The sequence below is a fragment of the Cygnus atratus genome, chromosome Z (genome assembly GCF_013377495.2).
Source record: "Cygnus atratus isolate AKBS03 ecotype Queensland, Australia chromosome Z, CAtr_DNAZoo_HiC_assembly, whole genome shotgun sequence".
NCBI lineage: Eukaryota > Metazoa > Chordata > Aves > Anseriformes > Anatidae > Cygnus > Cygnus atratus.
Genome location: NC_066396.1, coordinates 6134143 through 6140922, shown reverse-complemented (window position 1 = coordinate 6140922; position 6780 = coordinate 6134143). Strand labels below are relative to the sequence as shown.

Genomic DNA, 6780 nt, shown 5'->3' with positions numbered 1-6780 from the left:
TTAAAAAATCATAGATGAAGTTTGGTCAACCAAGAAAATAGAAATATGTAAACTTGCTACAGCTTGATGCCCACATGTATTTGTAATTAGTTGCTTCTAAGAGTTAGGAACTTAGTCCTGATGCAGTGAATATTTTTATTTTTATTTTTATTTTTATTAATTTGTATATTTATCTATTTATTTATTTATTTTATGGAGATTGATCTGTCATCTAGAGAAATAATCAGAGGGTATACAGACTCCTCTATTTAAGAGACATGCCCTCTGGGGAATGCCATCACCATGGCTCATGTAAAGTGGAAGACGCACATATACTGGGAGAATGATGTTTGCACTTTGTTTAGCAAATGGTGTACTGAATTGTAAAAGTCAGAAAGATGATTATGTTGTGTCAGGTTTTGTGAATATTAATTCACAGGGCTGGGCTGAAGTAGCTCATCTGGGAGAGCATTAGACTGAAGATCTTAAAGGCCCCTGGTTCAAGCCCAGGCTTCAGCAGTGTTTTGGGGGTTCCACTTCTGAGCTCATCAGTACAGGAGAGACACGGACATACTGGATAGAGTCCAGTGAAGGGCAATTAAATGGTCAGGCGACTGGAGTGCCTCTCATATGAGGAAAGGCTGAGAGAGCTGGGACCGTTCAGCCAGGAAAAGAGAGAGCTCTGTGGGGGAATCTTATCAATGTCTATAAATACCTGGTGGGACGGTGCAAAGAGGATGGAGCCAGGCTCCTTGCAGTGGCACCCAGTGACAGGGCAATGGGCACAAACTGAAGCAGAGGAGAGTCCTTCTGAATACCAGGAAACACCTTACTGTGCGTGTGATGGATCACTGGAACAGGTTGCCCAGAGAGGTTGTGGAGTCTTGTTATTCTGTGATCCCAGGATAATACATCCTCAAAGATCCACCATAGTTATAAATCTAGAATATTGATGCAGTGGTGTGTCTTAATTATTTATTTATTTATTTATTTATTTTTAAACTCCGATTGAGCTATTGTGGCATATACACATTGTAAAAGAAAGAAGAATCAGGCCATTAATATAGTCACAGTTGTAATTGCATTTTTATTCATGCAATGCCCCAAAATGTGAAGTTAACAGCTTGTTATGTGGGTGTACATTAATAAGCACAATGGGGGTTCATAATAGAGCTTCTAGGTGCTAATGCAATATGAATTCATGAATTAATAATTGCCATTAATTAAATCTACAGCCGAATATCACCCAACAATGACTAACATGGGAAGAAAAGTCTCAGCAGCCTCTCTGTCACACCTCACTTGTGGCTGTTTCTAGGGCTTTTTCATGGTCTGAGGAGAAGGAAAAGGTGAGGTATGTAAAAACAGTCCCTTCAGAAGGAAATGAATTATTGAAATTCAGACAGAAGTAATAGGAAACACAGGAAGACAAAGTCACTGTGAAACTCCAACAGGGAAGAAAGCCCAGATGGCCTATGGAAATGATAAAATTAAGTCTTAAATTGATAGTGATACTAAACTTGGGACTTGATTATCCTGACAGATGTGCAGGCTACTGCCATTGACTTCAATAGGAGGTGTGTGTGTGATGGGGAAGTCAGACTTTAGAACTGCTGAACTGTGTTCAGATAAGGAGAGTGAACTTGAGGAATGACAACCTCTAGGTAAAAATGATAACTTCAACTTTATTTGACATCCCATGGCTGAAAAAACGTGAGTGACTAAGATGTTTTCACTAAGAAAAAATAAATATATAAATAAAATTTAAATAAGAGGAAGTATGTTACCTGGTGAAAGGCTATAGAAATTTCATGGAGAATCAGTTCCCTCCTCCACCTTCCCATTCTCCTCCTCCTACAAAGTATTGTTAAGGACCAGTTACATTTAATTTAATTACACTGGTGTGAGCGTAAAGTAACCCCAGAAAGTACAGTGATTTTACACCAGTTTGTACCAGCTTTATTGAGATGCAGATCCAGCTTGAGGGGTGTAAAGAAATATGTTATAATAACATAAAATGACTAAAAAGGGTCTTGTCTGAAAACATGAGCAATAATTCTATGATTGAAAGGATGTGAACATTATAGCAACTTTAAGGGCTATTAAGCCAGTTCCTATGTGAATCTGTAGTGTGAATTGTATAAGCATTTGGAATGTGTTGATGATAAAGGGATTCATAAAAGTTGTTATGCTGATTTTATGTTGATGGATGTTAGAATATAAGGTGAATTATTAACCACAGGGAAGTGAGACTAATGTTTAAGTGCTGTGATATATGTGTAATTGAAAGCAATTTCTTCTATAGAACAAGGAGATTGTGGGCATAAGTGAAACAAACTTTGAATAAAATACAGGTGAAGTGGGATCTGTTGGGTGTTCAGAGCTAGGAAACAAAGGGAAAATAAACTTGCCTGAAAAACAAATATTACGACTAGAAATAAATAATTTGCATTTATATAGAAACTTCTATTCAGAAAAAGCCCAAAGCAAGTTACCCACTTGCTAAAACATTTATAAATAATGCTGTATACATAGTAATGCATATACAATACCTTTTTTCTAGGGATCACATGTTTTTCTTGCAGATATATTTTCAGTCATATAGCACTCCAGTAAGACCAATATGATTGCTTACCTCTTAAGAGGGGCACAGTGAAGAAGTCAGAGGTTAACCAGCTTTGTCCTGATTCTGCTGAAGTCAATAGCACACCTTTGCTAAAAAGAGTTGGGTAAATAGATATGGACTGTTTCTCTGAAACCAATACAAATACTGGTGTTCACTCTTCTGCCTAAAGGAGTCAAAACCTGGCAGTAAATGACATATTAAGTATATAGTAATCACCAGAAGAAGACACAAGAGTCCTGCTTTTCAGTCTTCTTTGTCTCTATAGAGGTTCATATGCCTGATTTTCTATTCCCTCACAGTAGTGATCCTGACTGATAACACCAAGGACATGTACCTTGGCAAACCAGGTTACTGGCATGCAGTCCTTTGAGGATATATTGATGGGAAAGCTACAAATATGGGGCTACATCCTATATATGCTACTGTATGACTGACAGCCAACAGAGGTTCTTTCAGCTATGGACAGAATGAATATTTCAGCTATCTGATGAGCAGCAATATAATATTTGTCCTGCTGAATAAATGGTGGTGTTGCTGCAATTTTTTAATTAGTAAGAATCTAAAATGACTGGCATAATCATGTCTCATGAGCACTGTAACCATCATGAATTAATTTGAGTAAATACTTTGTATAGCATCATGTGTTCTTTACCAAAAGACATGGGGTTAGTATAAATTTCAAATCTCTGTGAAATCTACTTCTAAACAGAGACTAAACAAGAGGTGTATGAAGTTACAGTAATTTAGCTAAGGCTCTGACCTAAAACCTGCACATACGATGTTAATACTAATGTATTTTTTCTGACGATGAAATATCCTTGAATTATTATACCCATTCTATACCACCATTTAGCTTTGATGATTTTACTAAAATTTAAGATTCAAGATTTATACTTAATCCCAGTATAGGAAACTGCTTTTCGCTAGGACATACATTAAAAAATGTGGGGAAAATAGCCCAAATAAACCTTTAGTTTGATGTAATAGGGCAGAGGAAACACTTTGAAGGATAAGACATTTAAACAAACAAGCAAACAACCAAACCAAACCAAACAAAAACAGTCAGTTAAGTGATTAAGTAATGTAGTGAGTGACTTCTTCATTCTACTTTGAAAAGACTTAATGTTGGTGCATGGTTTTAACAGTTATTTGAAATAAAATTATCCAAGAAGCATGAAAACATTTATAATAGATTAAAGTAGTAGTTTAGGTAGAAAAATCAAAGTAAGCATTTTACCTATATTATTCTAAGTCCCATTTGACATCAGTCAGTAGGGGATGCAAGCCCAGATACTATAATTTTTCTAGAAACTAAACTGTTATTTTTTATTTTTGGTCAAAGCAAGAATTTTGTATTTTTTTTTTTAACTGTTGTGAATAAAAGGTTGCCATTCTTTTCTTTCTTCTGTTTCTTTCCCTTCTCCTTCTCTACATGCAACCAGGAAGAAAAAAAAAAAAAAAAGAGGCAGGAAAAGAAAAAATGACCCAGAGTTATCGATGTTTGGATTAGAACCTCTGGGATTTTTAGTACTTCACTGAGCTATGCTAAGAGTTTTTGTCCTTTTAACATACACGTAATTTTTTCCCGATTAATTATTTTGACAGTGAAATAGATGCTATTGCCAGTACTGTGCATTGCTGCTTATTGTTTAGACATTGGTGAATGGGATCAACCTTTTATTCAGTCTCACTAATGAATGTACATACTTCAGTCTCTCCCATAAGATTCACCTCTTTGGAAATATATGGAAATATATAATTAAACTTTTGAGACTGATCCACTTATCAGAGCTACCAGTTGTTTCAAAGGGTGGGACACCAGGAGGAACATGGAGACACTCCAGACCACACCATCCTTGGCTCTGTAGAAAACCAAACTGATAAGAACATATACCATTCCACGATCAGCAAAACTAATGAATTCTGGTTTCCCATAAATGTTCCTCTTGTTGTAAGCTGAATTTGGCACAGAGGAATATTCAGTCTCTAGTGAAAATATATTTCCCTAAATCCACTTTATTTGTGGATTCTCTGGTACTTAAGGAGGATCACACACTGCAGTTTTACCTTTACTAAGGCACATTTCACAGGTCTGTCTCTTTATATAGCCACCTACTTTCATGAAATTTGTGGGAAATTATCTACTTTCAGATTCTATATTTGGCTTAATTTGCCCAAAGATTCTAAAGTCAACAGGGAAGTCAACAGATGTATGCAGATGCAGGGACAAAAAAAATCACTAAAAATATTAAAAAAATGGAACTGTTGATTATCTAGATTTTTACTAATATCAGAAATTATTTTGTGTTCTTTGAAATTGTGTTTGTTGTTGTTGTTGTGGTTGTTGTTTGTTTGTTTGTTTGTTTTGTTCTGACCAGTCCTGGATAATGGTCACTATTCAGAGATGAGAAACCAGGGCATAAAATGTTCAGAGGTTGCACATGGTCACCCAGGAAAGACATATGAATCCCATTCCTGTGCCTTCAGCACAAGAATGCTATTGATTGAATGCTACAAGAAAATTATCATGAGAAGTGGATGACCTCTTTTGCAGTCCTGCTACTTTTCACTTCTTCCACCAGACCACATCCTCTGTGGGGGCACTTGTACTATTCAGTGGAGACTCCTAATGTGGTGAGCTAAACTAATTTTCCAACATAATTACTCCTACTTAAGGCAGTTGCATTTTGCTGTCTAAAAGGAAATCAGTGATTCTATGAAAGCTGAGTGTTACATTCCTGAAAGTTGAGTGTTTTGTTGCTGTTTAGTCACTCAGGAGTTTTTTTAATGCTTCTCATTTTCATTCTACAGGGACAAACATTAATAATCATTCTGGAAACTTATTTTCCTTTGTCTTTCAAATAAAAATGGACTTTTTTGTCTTTCTCATCCTCCTTGCGTGAACACTTACCATGCTGGGTTTAAGTGCCTGGAGCAGCTGTGTCTGGGTCCAATTGGATATAATGAGGAAAGCAGGGTCCCATAGAGATTGTAATGTTGATGTCCTGGGAGCCTGAGCTGGAACTCACCTGCACTAAAGCTACCATAAACCATAGGTAACATCTGTGAATGGTCAGTATAATGAATACTTAGAAGATGCTATAATCCCAGTTGCAGTCTAGGAAAAACAAAAAACAAAACCAACAAAGTAACAACAACAACTAAACACCACCAGCCTCCCTAAAAACAACTACCTCCCCTCCTCCCCCACCCTACCACCCCCCCCCAGAAAATCCAAGCCCTCCAAAATCCAACAACAACCAATAACAAAACTTATTTGCAGGCCTTGGGTGAAATGAGAGAGGCCTCAGAAAATGGTGTGGAAAATAGAAACATTCTTTATTTATAATCAGCTCAAGGCAAGTTAGTTTTAGGAGACTTCTTTGACATGAGTCTTTTTTCTTCTGTCATTTTGTATATGACTTACAGAAGATTTCTCTTTCTCCTCTTCCACTTTCTTTCTCTCCTTTTTCATTCCTTACATGAATGCTTCTTTACATACAGCTAAATTGATATTCTCAGAGAGGATTTTGAAAACAGAACCATTTCATCCAGATTGAAAAAATGTATATGGGATGTGGGAACATGAAGGAGATTTATGGTAATTAGGTACCCAATTCATATTTTCTAATCTAGTACACATTCAGGTCAGCTGAGAGAAATCTGTGATGGCACTTGCAGATTTCCTGGAATCTCTTTAAGGGAAACTTCAAACCTACTACAACTTAGAAAGTAGTAATACCATGAAGAAGTAATTTCTTCATAAGTGCAGAAGTATTCTGGGATTTGGTGTATTCCTTTCCTTACAGGAAGGTCCTGTCAATTCAGGAGCTGATTGCACTCACTCCTCTCTTCATTTGTTCTTTGGTGTTCTGTCTTACAACTACCTGTCTTCTGCACTGTGAAAATATTTATTTGACACAATGAAAAGAAAAGCATTAATATTTTATTTTATTTTTAGCTTAAAATTTTTATATTTTTAAACTCTTTTCTTCACACAATAAGTTGATTTTTTTTTTTTTTTTTGATAAAGCTAATCAGTCTTGACCTACCTGAAAATAAGATTCTGTTTTCATCAGAGTATTTCTCACAACAGCTACCCAAGCTATTTTGGTTGTCTTAAATTAGTAGTTTAGTTTAATTTAGTTTAATGACATTTAGTTTAGTTTAGTTAT

At 36.0% G+C, this 6780-nt stretch overlaps 1 non-coding gene across 1 annotated transcript; it reads left to right on the top strand.

Moving 5' to 3' along the window:
• Positions 1–424: 424 nt before the first annotated feature.
• Positions 425–498, top strand: TRNAF-GAA (transfer RNA phenylalanine (anticodon GAA)). Its single transcript has one exon. It is a non-coding gene; the product is annotated as a tRNA-Phe (tRNA).
• The last annotated feature ends 6282 nt before the right edge of the window (positions 499–6780 follow it).